We start from the raw sequence: 15,929 nt of genomic DNA, 5'->3' as shown, positions 1-15,929 counted from the left end.
TACAAGTATAGCTGAAAACTGACTCATGTAAATAAAAAGTGATAATTCTACCATACTGTTGCAGTAGCCTAACTTTTCAAATTTCTTACTGAAAAAATATAAAATGTAAAACTTCTTAGATAGTTTCACATATTGGAAATTATTATGTTATTTTCATGTTCATCTTCAAGACAGCCCTTTGAAATAATACAAGAATTAATTTCTACAAAAGAATATTCAACCAATATTTTCCCTGTCCATCATAATCCAAATCGCAAAATTAAGCACTCTCTATATACCAAATTCAGACTTAAATTGAAGAAAGTAAGGAAAACCACTAGACCATTCAGGTATGACCTAAATCAAATCCCTTATGATTATACAGTGGAAGGGAGAAATAGATTTAAGGGTCTAGATCTGATAGATAGAGTGCCTGATGAACTATGGACTGAGGTTCGTGACATCGTACAGGAGACAGGGATCAAGACCATCCCCATGGAAAAGAAATGCAAAAAAGCAAAATGGCTGTCTGGGGAGGCCTTGCAAATAGCTGTGAAAAGAAGAGAAGCAAAAAGCAAAGGAGAAAAGGAAAGATAGAAGCATCTGAATGCAGAGTTCCAAAGAATAGCAAGAACAGATAAGAAAGCCTTCCTCAGTGATCAATGCAAAGAAACAGAGGAAAACAACAGAATAGGAAAGACTAGAGATCTCTTCAAGAAAATTAGAGATACCATGGGAACATTTCATGCAAAGATGGGCACAATAAAGGACAGAAATGGTATGGACCTAAGAGAAGCAGAAGATATTAAGAAGAGGTGGCAAGAATATACAGAACTGTACAAAAAAGATCTTCACGACCCAGATAATCACGATGGTGTGATCACTCATCTAGACCCAGACATCCTGGAATGTGAAGTCAAGTGGGCCTTAGAAACATCACTACAAACAAAGCTAGTGGAGGTGAGGGAATTCCAGTTGAGCTATTTCAAATCCTGAAAGATGATGCTGTGAAAGTGTTGCACTCAATATGCCAGCAAATTTGGAAAACTCAGCAGTGGCCACAGGACTGGAAAAGGTCAGATTTCATTCCAATCCCAAAGAAAGGCAATGCCAAAGAATGTTCAAACTACCGCACAATTGCACTCATCTCACACGCTAGTAAAGTAATGCTCAAAATTCTCCAAGCCAGGCTTCAGCAATATGTGAACCATGAACTTCCTGATATTCAAGCTGGTTTTAGAAAAGGCAGAGGAACCAGAGATCAAATTGCCAACATCTGCTGGATCATGGAAAAAGGAAGAGTTCCAGAGTTCCTATTTCTGCTTTATTAACTATGCCAAAGCCTTTGACTGTGTGGATCACAATAAACTGTGGAAAATTCTGAAAGAGATGGGAATACCAGACCACCTGACCTGCCTCTTGAGAAATCTGTATGCAGGTCAGGAAGCAACAGTTAGAACTGGACATGGAACAACAAACTGGTTCCAAATAGGAAAAGGAGTACGTCAAGGCTGTATATTGTTACCCTGCTTATTTAACTTCTATGCAGAGTACATCATGAGAAATGCTGGGCTGGAAGAAGCACAAGCTGGAATCAAGACTGCCGGGAGAAATATCAATAACCTCAGATATGCAGATGACACCACCCTTATGGCAGAAAGTGAAGAGGAACTCAAAAGCCTCTTGATGAAAGTGAAAGTGGAGAGTGAAAAAGTTGGCTTAAAGCTCAACATTCAGAAAATGAAGATCATGGCACCCGGTCCCATCACTTCATGAGAAATAGACGGGGAAACAGTGGAAGCAGTGTCAGACTTTATTTTTCTGGGCTCCAAAATCACTGCAGATGGTGACTGCAGCCATGAAATTAAAAGACGCTTACTCCTTGGAAGGAAAGTTATGACCAACCTAGATAGCATATTCAAAAGCAGAGACATTACTTTGCCAACAAAGGTTCGTCTAGTCAAGGCTATGGTTTTCCTGTGGTCATGTATGGATGTGAGAGTTGGACTGTGAAGAAGGCTGAGCACTGAAGAATTGATGCTTTTGAACTATGGTGTTGGAAAAGACTCTTGAGAGTCCCTTGGACTACAAGGAGATCCAACCAGTCCATTCTGAAGGAGATCAGCCCTGGGATTTCTTTGGAAGGAATGATGCTAAAGCTGAAACTCCAGTACTTTGGCCACGTCATGGGAAGAGTTGACTCATTGGAAAAGACTCTGATGCTGGGAGGGATTGGGGGCAGGAGGAGAAGGGGATGACAGAGGATGAGATGGCTGGATGGCATCACTGACTCGATGGACGTGAGTCTCAGTGAACTCCGGAAGTTGGTGATGGACAGGGAGGCCTGGCGTGCTGTGATTCATGGGGTTACAAAGAGTCGGACACGACTGAGTGACTGAACTGAGCTGAACTGAACTGATATATAACTTTAAATCTTACTCAACAGATTTTAGATCTGGTGTATTCAGACATGAAGTACTTGCTTTAAGCATTTTTTTTTTCTTTTTCTGTTAAAGACAACATTTTCCTATTATAGTAAGAGTATATAGTCAGTGTAGAATATTCAAGAAATAGAAAAAAAAGTCATTCAAAGGAATATTTTAAATTTACTCTAATACTAAGACCTTCAGGTAAAAACTAAAAGCATTTTGGTGTTACATTTTAATAACTTTTGTATTCTACTGCCTACCCTTCTTTGCTATTAATGAGTATTTTACCATGTTATTAGATATAATCTTAGAGAATGTGATGGTCAATCACCATCTCATAATCTGTTTAATTATAAACCATATTTTACTTCAATTCCTCTCCTTCAGAGAGTGAGAACAAGCAGTAGAAGGAATAAGGCCACTGCCATACATGATATCAGCAGTTCACCTTCTGCCAGTTGGGCACAGGGTCACATCTGCCTCCCCCTCATCCCCAGCAGGTGTAGGCATATGATGAGGGCTGTCTGGTCACCTGAGGTCAGACTCTGATGCATCCCTGCTAGTTCAGTCATCTGATGTTCTGTGCAGAAGGCCATAGTTTACATGTTCATCTAGCATGCTAAGGTAGACACTTAACAGAATCCATTTTCAACAGTTAGTTCCTCTGAAACCCCCAACATATGGGTCTCTAAAGGCCTTAACCACACATGACTGTCTTGGCCACTATTCATTCCTGATGTTTCCTGAGCAACGTATATCTCAGTGAAGGCAATTATTACACGACCAATCCAACAGCCACTAGACATGATGACTGCCCTACTCAGGGGCAGCAGACACCTTTTATTTTGCTCTCAAGACCATATATGTACCGATTAAAAGCAGGAATGCTTGCTCAGGCCCTGTGAAGGGAGGTGATGAATGGTATGTCTGAACAGCTCGGTCCCTGGCTTGGTGTCATTGAAATGCCACACTCCTCACTGAAGCCCGTTGATAAGCTGGGCAACTTTTATCAGCAGACGTTCTATCAGAGGACTCGAGCTGAAAGTTAGCACATGGGGTGTTCTGTCAGCACAGAAGGCTTATACCATTAGCAGATCAAAATAGAGTTTAGATCGTGGAGCCAAACAAAAATCTAGGTCATTAAGTGCAGAAAAGAAAAGGTTACAATGACTCCAGTCTAAATAAAATTCTGTTTTGTGAGAACCAAAGAAATTAATCTTGCAGTCTAGGTAATAAAGAAACAGTGACTATTTCTTTATGACCTAGAAAAAGAAAAGTATTGTTTTATACACATTATTTTAGTACCATTTGGGCAAATTATTCTTTAGGTTATTTGAACTAAAGCCTTCTGGGAGGGATCTAGTGTATTTCTATGAGCCAAGTAGGGATTTTTTTTATGTAAAAACAAAAAAGCCTCTCCAATTTCTCTGGAGAGCTCGTCCTTGGAGACTAACTAAATATCACATTGCCATATAATCTTGCAAATGTAAAACACTGAAAGAAAATAAGATGCCTGTGGGAATCCTAATTCATGAGACAAAATTTTAAAAAAATTGATCACAGAAATTTAAACCCTTGACACTTATAAAGCACAATGTAAAGTAAAATATAACATAGTTTTCACATCATAAAATGGATGCAAAATGAACTGGAAAAAAATTCAATATTTTCCTTCAGGGACCATCAAAAGCTATGATATCTTCCAAATATTCACCAAAGTTCAAGGCTAATGGGAAACATATGTGAAAAGCATTTGATAAATATATCTGAATGCTCAATAAAGGAGAAATAGAACCAGTTTGCCTAGAGTACACGTGATCATGAGAAGAGAAGCTTTGGACCTACTCCATATTCCATGTATTTTTAATGTGAGAATCAACACTGACTAAATTTAGTTTCTTTACTTCTTATTGGTAATGCCAATAAAAAAGGGAATTCCTGGAAAATGACATTTTAGAAGAGAAAGGCATGAAGCAAGGGAAATAGACAAAACATAACTTGAATAAGACAAATTTAATCATCATATATAACCGTGATCATGGGAAAATCTCTAAGGAAGTCATATGATTTCTATCTGCACTTTCAGGGAAAATACCTGTAGATAAAAAGTATCTGTAGGTGACTCTCCCATGAAACATAAAATCAAGAAAAAAAGTGACAAGTGATTAAAAAGCAGGGAAGAGTAAGAAGATCATGCCAGTAATGTTAAGGAAGTGTTACTAGAGATCATGTGCAAAGAGCACATTGGAAGAAGAGACTGTGGAAGATAGAATAATGGTCCCCTCAAAGATATCACGTCCTAGTCCCTAGAACCTGTAGATGTGTTACATTACGTAAAATATGGGAAGCAAATTCACAGGTGGAATTAAGGTTGCCAAACAGCTGATCTTTAGTGAGACTGTCCAGATGGCCCTAATGTACTCACAAGGGTCCTTCAAAGTAGCAGAGAGAGCAGAAGAGGAGGTCAGAGTGATGAAGATCACTCACATGATCCAGAAATCCCACTCCTGGGAATATATCTGGAGAAAACCATAATTCAAAAAGGTACATGCACCTCTAGGCTCACAGCAGCACTATACACAATAGCCAAGACATGGAAACAACCTGCTGCTGCTGCTAAGTCGCTTCAGTCGTGTCTGTGCGACCCCATAGACGGCAGCCCACCAGGCTCCCCCATCCCTGGGATTCTCCAGGCAAGAACACTGGAGTGGGTTGCCATTTCCTTCTCCAATGCATGAAAGTGAAAAGTGAAAGTGAAGTCGCTCAGTCGTGTCCGACTCGTAGCCACCCCATGGACTGCAGCCTACCAGGCTCCTCCGTCCATGGGATTTTCCAGGCAAGAGTACTGGAGTGGGATGCCATTGCCTTCTCCGTGGAAACAACCTAACTGTCCATTAACAGGTGATCGGGCAAGGAAGATGCAGTGCATACATACATACTGGAGGACTGCCCGGCCATAAGAGAGAATGAAACAATGCCATTTGCAGCAACATGGACAGGCCTAGAGATTATCATCCTAAGTGAAGTAAGTCATAAACAGAAATACAAATAAATACTATATGGTATCAGGTGTGGAATCTAAAGTACGACACAAGTGAACTTATCTGTGAAACAGACTCACAGACATAGAGAGCAGACTTTGTTTGCTAAGAAGGGAGCGGGTGGGTGAGGGGATTGGGAGTGTGGGATTAGCAGACATAAACTGCTATACACAGGATGGATAAACCACAAGGCCCTAGGGTATAGCACAGGGAACTGTATTCAGTATCATGTGATAAGTCATAATGGACACACATATGAGAATAAATGTACATGTATTAATATGTATAACAATCACTTTGTTGTATGGCAGGAATTAATGTGATATCATAAAGCAACTATACTCCAATTTTTAAAATTATTTTTAAAAAAGAGTAAGAAGGGCTTGACTCATCTTTACTGGTTTTGAAGATGAAGACACGGGACCACAGACTGAGGAAGGCAGGCCTGTAGAACCTGATAAAGGTGAGGAATCATGACTACAGAGCCTACAGAAAGGGATGCAGCCCTGCCAATGCCCAATGGTAGCCCAGGAAGAGGTATGTCAGAGTTCTGACCTCCAGAACTAATGCATTTGTGTTGTATGAATCACTAAGTTTGTGGTAACTTGTTTGGGGTAGCAATAGGAAACTAATAGAAAGACCTCTTAAGAAAGTAGCATAGAAACAGATAGAAGAGAGCCTGAAAACAATAAAATGATCTTTTCAGAAGCTCCTAATTGGAGGACAAAGCTCTGAAACAAGAGAAGCTCTCAGAAAAGAAGCAGCACCAGCTGGGAAAGTCCCTTTGCCCCCGGAATCAGCAGCATTCAAAACAAGTGTGATGAAAGGGCCAACACCTTATAGATTGAGAACATCAGAGAAAGCCAAGAGTGGAGTGAGAGCTCGCCAAGACTTGGCGGGGAGGGTGGTATTTCTACCTGGGTGTGGATGGCCACATTACAAATAAGGAGACACAGACAAGCCACATAGCTGATGTGGAATGACCCAGCAGAAAGATGGATACAGAAAACTGCTTCTCCAAAACAGAATGCTCACCTACTGGGAAGCCCTGAGCTGCAGCTCACTACCCCCACCCCTCCTCTGGCAGCCCCACTACTGAACAAGTCAGGCCAGCTTACATCAACCAGATGCTGGATATATGAACGGAGACAGCCAAAGGCTGCAAGACACAGCTTCCCTTGCTGCTTGTGGGTCTGAATAGCATATATCATGCAAGATACAGAGGCATTACAGAAAGAGAGAAATATTAATCAGAAAGATACCCTATGCTTTCAAAATGCAGAATGTGAAATAAAATACAAGATGAAGAAACAGCAGACTGACATGAAAAATGAACTGTTAAAGGATAGTAGATAAAATCTTCCTCCAAGGAAACAAAATCTGTTGGTGATATTAAAATACTCATGAGAAGAGAATGAAATAGAAAATGAGAAGAAATAAATGACACAGAGGACAGAAAACAGAGATTCAACATACAAATGGCAATTACTTTTTAAAGAAGAGTCTAAAACAGACAAAAAAGTACTATAATTAAGATGTAATCACCAGATACGTTACTGAACTGAAAAAGATATTAATGTGCAAAACAAATGCATTTACCATAGACGAAGTAATGATACCAAGGAAAGATGAACCTTTAGATATATCCTAGAGGAATAGGATTAAATTCCAAGAATAGAGAACATAACCAGAGTCCAGGCGGAGGGAAAGAGTTTACCTAAGATTTCTTTTCCTCAACCTTATAAACCATTGACAACAGGGCAATATCTACAGAGATTTTTAAGAAAACCCTTAGATCTTGTGATTTTATCACTAGCCAGCTAGTATTATCAGTCATTTACATACCAAAGCATTGAAAAGATACATACATAGGTATCTGACTTTCAAAAGAAAGCAAGATACATACAACTAGATTAGTCTTGCTCACAGAAGTTCCCTGACCTCACACTCTCTTCCTCCATAACACCCCAGCCACCCTGGTTCCCCTAAGTTTTTAGAAACAGCAGTCTCTCTCCCCACTTTCTTATTTAACACATACAGTTGGTATTCAGGGAACGAGTCAGCTGACATCTTGATCTCAGACTTCTACTCCACAATTGTGAGAAAATTAATTTTGGTAGTTTAGATCACTGAGTGTGTGGTATTTAATTATGGCAACCCTGGCAAATTAAAACAAAAGACAATGACAAATGGCAATACCCACTGAGCTTAAGTGCACAGCTGGTGAGAGTTTAAACTGGTACCACTGTTCTCAAGGGCAGTCTGCAACCTAGAGCCAGTGCATCCGAGAGCTGATGTTCTTTTCCCAGAAATGCCACTCAGGACATTTAGCCTAAGAAAACTATAGGGACTGTATACATACACACATATCATATTTACATATATGATGTGTATATAATATATTCGAATATATTATATAAAAACATATAAATATACTATATAAAAATATAATGAAGTAAAGTGTTAGTCACTCAGTCGTGTTCAACTCTTTGTGACCCCATGGACTGTAGCCCACCAGGCTCCTCTGGCCATGGAATTCTCCAGGCAAAAAGACTGGAGTGGGTTGCCATTCCCTTTGCCAGGACATTTTCTCAACCTAGGGTTTGAATCCAGGTATCCTGCAATGCAAGCAGATTCTTTACTATTGAGTCACCGAGAAGCCCTAAAAATATATATTTCTATATTGTTCATTATATTCTGTATTATTATATTATGTAAAAAGCAATAATAATGAAGATACCTTTTAAAAGTGTGATCATTTGATAAATATTGTGTGTCATTTGAATAGTCCACTTCAGAATATACAGTGTTTTCTTATATTAACTAAATATTCTTCTATATTTTTAAAATGGATGCCATGCTATGGTACAATTATTTACATAAACCCATTGGCTATATGTATATAAGTAAAATATATTGTTTATATTATACACAGCTATTTCAACAAATAAGTATTTATAAATATATCAAATGGGTATATTTACAAAGACAGAAAAACAAAGAAAACTCGTAGTATCCTATATCAGAATCTGAGGTGATTTTCTACTAACTAGGAGGCCAATAAAACTGTATTAAAAATACCATCAGTGTCCCACCTATGCTTTGCCCACCTGAAGGTCAATAAGAATATCCCCCCACCCCTTGCATCCAATTTCAGAACTCAAGGTTTATGCCAAACAAAAAACAGAAAAATTACACTGCAAAAGTTTTTATAGCAGGCCTTCTCCCTGCCTTGCACTTTAATCACCTTCTCATTTATATCATAGGAGGAGCTATTACCTTCAGAAAACACTAGTGAGACAGTAAGGCCTTGTATTGTCAGTGACATATTGCAATAAAGGAAATGCAATACCCACAGTGTTAGAATTGAACACAGGGCCAGGAAGACCCTAGTACTTGTGTTTATAGTTATATTGTTATTGATGCTATTGTTTAAGCATTTTTGTTCCAAGATCAAGGAGCCTGGAAATGGGAGATCTAATTCAGTAGAGAATTACATTAAGAATTACGCACATTTTTCTGCAATTGAAAACTGAAAACAGGAACAAGGTGATGGAGGAGGAGGTGGACGTGGAGTACCTCTCTCTCCACGGATATGTCAGGAACACACCTTCAGACACAGCTGCTACTGCTACTGCTAAGTCGCTTCAGTCGTGTCCAACTGAAGCGACCCCATAGATGGCAGCCCACCAGGCTCCCCCGTCCCTGGGATTCTCCAGGCAAGAACACTGGAGTGGGTTGCCATTTCCTTCTCCAATGCAGGAAAGTGAAAAGTGAAAGTGAAGTCGCTCAGTCCTGTCTGACTCTTAGCGACCCCATGGACTGCAGCCTACTAGGCTCCTCCATCCATGGGATTTTCCAGGCAAGAGCACTGGAGTGGGGTGCCATTGGGCATGCAAAATACCAGCTGAGAGCCGACAGGAGTACCTGAACAGAGTAAAAGAATATACAGAAGCATGCAAAACTCAGTAGGATGAAGAACTAGAGGGAAAACAGGAATGTTAGCAGGATTGGACCTGCCCTTGATTGGTGGGGGAACTGAAGCAGGGGTCTGATCCCCACAGCGGGGCAATTGTCTGAGTCAGAGGAGAAACATTTAAGGCTGACAGTGAAACAGCTGATCTGTGGCAGCCTAAATGGAATGAGAATCAGACAGTCCTTGCCGCAGCCATGCCACACATACCCCAGACAGGGACGCAGGTCATACCCCGGACAGGGACGAGGGTCTCCTAGAAGGCGCAGCGGCTGGGAGCTGGAGTTTGGGAAGTGTGGAGCAATCCCAGGACGAGGGCTGCTGTTGACTGCAGAGAGACAGATGGAGGGGAGATGAGATTGTGGTGGGAAATGCCTGTGGAGGAAAGCCGGGCAGCCATGGAAGCAAGGCCACGCTGCTGAGTCCCGCGTAGAGGGGGTGGAGCCATCACCACAGCCTCTCTCTCCCCACCCTGCAGCATCAGCAGGTGAACAATAGAGAGGCTGGCCCATCAAACACCTGATGGTGTCAAACACCTGCACTGAACTGCAGAGCAGGACGCCACCCAGGGTGCCTCTTTAAGTGCCTGATGCAAAGAAACTGCAGAGCAGGACCCCACCCAGGGTGCCTCTTTAAGTGCCTGATGCAAAGAAACTGCATAGCAGGACCCCACCCAGGGTGCCTCTTTAGGTGCCTGATGCAAAGAAACTGCAGAGCAGGACCCCACACAGGGTGCCTCTTTAAGTGCCTGATGCAAAGAAACTGCAGAGCAGGACCCCACCCAGGGTGCCTCTTTAGGTGCCTGATGCAAAGAAACTGCAGAGCAGGACCCCACACAGGGTGCCTCTTTAAGTGCCTGATGCAAAGAAACTGCAGAGCAGGACCCCACCCAGGGTGCCCCTTTAAGTGCCTGACATGCTGAGCTATAGAGTAGGATCCCAGCCAGGGGCCCCTCTATGTGCCTGACGGGGTGAAAAACAGAGAAGGACCCCAGGCAAGGGAGCCCTGTAAGTGACTGAATGGGTGGAGCTACAGAGAAAGACTGGCCAAAGAGGTCTTCTGATTGCCAGCTACAAGAGGCTCAAAAATAGACTCTGATAGGGCCATAACTCCTGTGGCGAGGCAGTCCGTGTCCCTTGCATACTTGTTTGCCTAATTAGGCAAACACTGTGTCTATGGAATATATAAAAGGCCATTGAGAGCTCCCACGAAAGAAAACGCGCTAGTTCTGATAGCTGTGAACATTGGAGGCAAGAACAGATAGAAGTAGGACCAGTTTAGAATCTGAGCTGCCCTCACAGCAGGTCCAGAGATCAGCACAGTGTTGGAGGGCATCCTAGGGAGCTGAGGTGGACTCTGACTCCCAGCAAGGGAAAGGACGCTGACAGCAGTGACTCAAGAAAAACATTTCTTATTCTTATGTTTTGACTTGCTCTGGAGAAGGCAATGGCACCCCACTCCAGTACTCTTGCCTGGAAAATCCCATGGATGGAGGAGCCTGGTAGGCTGCTGTCCATGAGTTCGAGAACAGTTGGACACGACTGAGCAACTTCACTTTCACTTTTCACTTTCATGCATTGGAGAAGGAAATGGCAACCCAATCCAGTGTTCTTGCCTGGAGAATCCCAGGGACGGGGGAGCCTGGCGGGCTGCCGTCTATGGGGTCGCACAGAGTTGAACACGACTGAAGCGACTTAGCACCAGCAGCAGCAGTAGATTCTTTTGGATTTTTTTTTCTTTTCTTTTCCTTTTTTCTCCCCTTTGTTGTACTTGTCAATAATTTTATTGACACTACGAAATCTAAGCTTTTTAGCTTTGTGTTTTTTTTTTCCCTCAGTCACATTTTTTATTGCTGTTATAAACCTCTGCCTCTATATTGGCCTCTGCAGTTCTGTGGAGTTTTCCTTTTTTTTCCTCTCTCTTTTTTCAATTTTAATTTTTTAAACCTATTATTATTTTTCCTTCATCTGTCTTCCTACTCTTCTTTTTCCCTTGCAGTTAATCTTTAATGTATATAAATCTTCTTTGCTGCTGCTGCTGCTTTACCATTCTGCTCCATTACCTTCTCCATACCATCCATATGGAAACACAAAAGACCCCAAATAGCCAAAGCAGTCTTGAGAAAGAAGAATGGAGCTGGAGGAATCAACCTTCCTGACTTCAGATTATACTACAAAGCTGCAGTCATCAAGACAGTATGGTACTGGCACAAAGACAGAAACATAGACCAATGGAACAATATAGAAAGCCCAGAAATAAACCCATGCATCTATGGGTACCTTATTTTTGACAAAGGAGGCAAGAATATACAATGGGGCAGACAGGCTCTTCAATAAATGGTTCTGGGAAAACTGGACAGCTACGTGTAAAAGAATGAAATCAGAACACTTGCTAACACCGTACACAAAGATAAACTAAAAATGGATTAAAGACCTAAATGTAAGACCAGAAACTATAAAACTCTTAGAGGAAAACATAGGCAGAACACTCGATGACATAAATCAAAGCAAGATCCTCTATGACCCACCTCCTAGAGTAATGGAAATAAAAACAAAAGTAAACAAGTGGGAGCTGATTAAACTCAAAAGCTTTTGCACAGCAAAGGAAACTATAAGCAAGAAGAAAAGACAACCCTCAGAATGGGAGAAAACAATAGCAAATGAAACAAGTGACAAAGGATTAATTTCCAAAATATACAAGCAGCTCATATAACTCAATGCCAGAAAAACAAACAACCCAATCAAAAAGTGGGGGAAAGACCTAAATAGACCTTTCTCCAAAGAAGACATATAGATGGCTAACTAACAGATGAAAAGATGCTCAACATTGCTCATTATTAGAGAAATACAAGTCAAAACTACAATGAGATATCACCTCACACCAGTCAGAATGGCCCTCATCAAAAAGTCTACAAACAATAAATGCTGGAGAGGGTGTGGAGAGAAGGGAACACTTTTGCACTGTTGGTGGGAATGTAAATTGATATACAGCTACTACGGAAGATGGTATGGAGATTCCTTTAAAAACTAGGAATAAAATCACCATATGACCCAGCAATCCCACTCCTAGGCATTCACCTTAAGGAAACCAAAACTGAAAAAGATATGTATCCCATTGTTCATTGTAGCACTATTTACAATACTAGAACATGGAAGCAACCTAGATGTCCATTGACAGATGAATGGATAAAGAAGTTGTGGTACATATACACAATGGAATATTACTCAGCCATAAAGAGGTATTAATTTGATTCAGTTCTGATGAGGTGGATGAACCTAGAACCTATTATACAAAGTGAAGTGAGTCAGAAAGAAAAAGATAAATATCATATTCTAACACATATATACAGAATCTAGAAAAATGGTACTGAAGAATTTATTTATAGGGCAGCAATGGAGAAACAGACATAGAGAATAGACTTATGGACATGGGGAGAGGGGAAGAGAGGGTGAGATGTATGGAAAGAGTAAGATGGAAACTTACATTACCATATGTAAAATAGCCAACAGGAATTTGCTGTATGGCTCAGGAAACTCAAACAGAGGCTCTTTATCAATCTAGAGGGGTGGGATGGGGCAGGAGATGGGAGGGAGGTTCAACAGGGAGGGAATATATGTATCAGTTCAGTTCAGTTCAGTTCAGTTGCTCAGTCATGTCCAACTCTTTGCGACCCCATGAATCACAGCACGCCAGGCCTCCCTGTCCATCACCAACTCCCGGAGTTCACTCAAACTCACGTCCATCGAGTCGGTGATGCCATCCAGCCATCTCATCCTCTGTCGTCCCTTTCTCCTCCTGCTCCCAATCCCTCCCAGCATCAGAGTCTTTTCCAATGAGTCAGTTCTTCGCATCAGGTGGCCAAAGTATTGGAGTTTCAGCTTTAGCATCATTCCTTCCAAAGAAATCCCAGGGCTGATCTCCTTCAGAATGGACTGGTTGGATCTCCTTGCAGTCCAAGGGACCCTCAAGAGTCTTCTCCAACACCACAGTTCAAAAGCATCAATTCTTCAGCGCTCAGCTTTCTTCACAGTCCAACTCTCACATCCATACATGACTACTGGAAAAACCATAGCCTTGACTAGATGGACCTTTGTTGGCAAAGTAATGTCTCTGCTTTTTAATATGCTGTCTAGGTTGGTCATAACTTTCCTTCCAAGGAGTAAGTGTTTTTTAATTGCATACCTATGGCTGATTCATGTTGAGGTTTGACAGAAAACAACAAAATTCTGTAAAGCATTTTCCTTCAATAAAAATAAATAAATTAAAAAAAAACACAAAGAAAACTTAAAACAGTAGAACTGATGACTATCACAAGGTAAGTTTTATTTTTAATGACATGTCCATTTTTAGAAAAACACAGGTGTAATATCTTAGGTATGCAAATACACAGAGTCACAAAAGATTTAAAGTGTAAATAGTGTTATGAAAAACTTTATGGTAAATAGATGAGAAATGTATATAAAATTGATTTCTTAGAAAATACAAATTAAAGAAAAAGTCCAATGAAATGAATAGTAATACATGGCTATCAATCTAGACACTATAGAAATTGAGATTAGTATTTAGAGCACTAGGAAAGAACTGCTCAATCTTTCTCATCTTCCTTTTCCAGTCAATCACTAAATTTTGCTGACTCTACTCTTTCAATCTCTGTTACATGCCCCTCCCTCCACCCTACATCAACACCACCACTTTATCGCAGGTGCTCATCACCTGCTTAAGTACAAGGAGTTCAGTACTCTCATTTCTCCAAACCAAGCACCTAGCAAGGGACATGGAATTAGACAGAGGATCAGCCAATGTGTGTTGAAAGTCTGAAAGACCATGGTGAAGCAGTCATGAGCCAATCATAAAACGTAGGTTGATAACAGGAGTCCTCTGGTTTAGTAAATTTGGGGGGGAAATGCATACGTGCTGTAGAATTCTCAGTCTAACAGAGATGATGAAGGAGGACAATGGTGTGTTCATCTTGCTGTAATTTTAAGGATTTTAAACCTTAAAATTTCAAAGGGTCTTTATGATGCATGAAAGAAAGATGATCGGGTGGGGCAAAGCTCCGTCAAAACGTCTTTGTTTCCCTGGTGAGATTCTAAGTACTTTGAGGTAATAGACTTTGTTTTCTTTCTTTCACATCCTCCCTGCTGCCTTACACTGTAGACGGCATAGGTCAAGATTTCCATACTTCTCTAAATGTGCCTTAGATTGGATCCTTCTACCCCACTTAAAGTTATCCCTTAGGCAACGTCTCCTCTTTCCAATGTTATCAACTTTTTTGCTCTCTCTCTCTCTCTGAATTATTCCCAACAGCGTATTATAAGGATATTACTTCTCAAATCTTAACACATACACCCCAACTTTCTTGCCCCTCATTTCACTTTGCCACTAGCAGCTACCTTATGCCTTTGCTTTAAAAGTTTATGAAAGCGTCATCTCTACTGCTGTTCCCAATTCTTCTCCTATTTCCTCCCAGGCACAGGCAGCACACACTATCTCCTGAGAATATCCATGACCACCATGGTGTTAAATCCAGTGGTGGATTCTCCCCAGTTCCCATCTGATTCAGTGACTGATTAGTAGTCTTGGATCTGTTGTTTCTCTTTATCTCTTGGCTTCCAGAATAACATTCTTTTTTTGTTGTTCTGTCTCACTGGATTCTCCTCAGTTTCTGTTTTCTCTTTTAATTGATTTATTAATGATCCATGGCACATACACCTCTCCTTTATTTATATTTATTCTGGTGATTTAATCCAATCTCATGATTTTAAAGATATTTTGGAATCCTTCAATTTATATTTTCAACAGTCTTCAACTCCAGATTCATATACAAAACTGCCTACTTCACATGTCCTCTTGAATTTTGAATAGATGTACCAAATTCAAAAAGTATAGAACTCACCTCCTGATATTTCCCCTCGAATACATTTCATCTGGTAGCCTTCTTCCTCTCAATTAAAAATACCCCAATCCTTACAGTTATTCAAACCAAAAAAACTTGAATTATTTCTTGATTATCTTAATCACACACATACCCACATCCATTCCATCTTTAAATCCCATTGGCTCTCTATTCAACATTTATCTGGAATCTGACAACTTGTATCATCTCCACAGTTCACATCCTAGTCTCAGCCACCATCATCTTTCACTTAAATTACTGCAACAATTTCCTACCAGCTCTTTATCCTTCCCTTCCTTTATCCTTTCCCTTTTACAGTCTGTTCTCAACACAGCCTCCAAAGTAATCATCTATCTCTCAAGATTCCTCCTGTCTTCCATTTCCCACAAAGTAAAACCCAAAGTCTCAACACAGCCTCAAAGCCCTCCAGGATCTACCTACCCCCATCAGTCCTCTGACACCAAGGCCTGCTACTCTCCCCGTGTTCACTCCTCATCAGTCAGAAACCTGTCACTTGGCCACAGCTCACTTCAAGGGAGCCTGAGAAAACAAGCCTTTTAGGTGGGCACACTGCCACCCAACAAAATCAGGAGAGGAGAAGTGAATATTAG

This window comes from Bos javanicus, chromosome 17 (assembly GCF_032452875.1).
Source record: "Bos javanicus breed banteng chromosome 17, ARS-OSU_banteng_1.0, whole genome shotgun sequence".
Taxonomy (NCBI): Eukaryota; Metazoa; Chordata; class Mammalia; order Artiodactyla; family Bovidae; genus Bos; species Bos javanicus.
Note: the sequence above shows the minus strand (reverse complement) of the source record.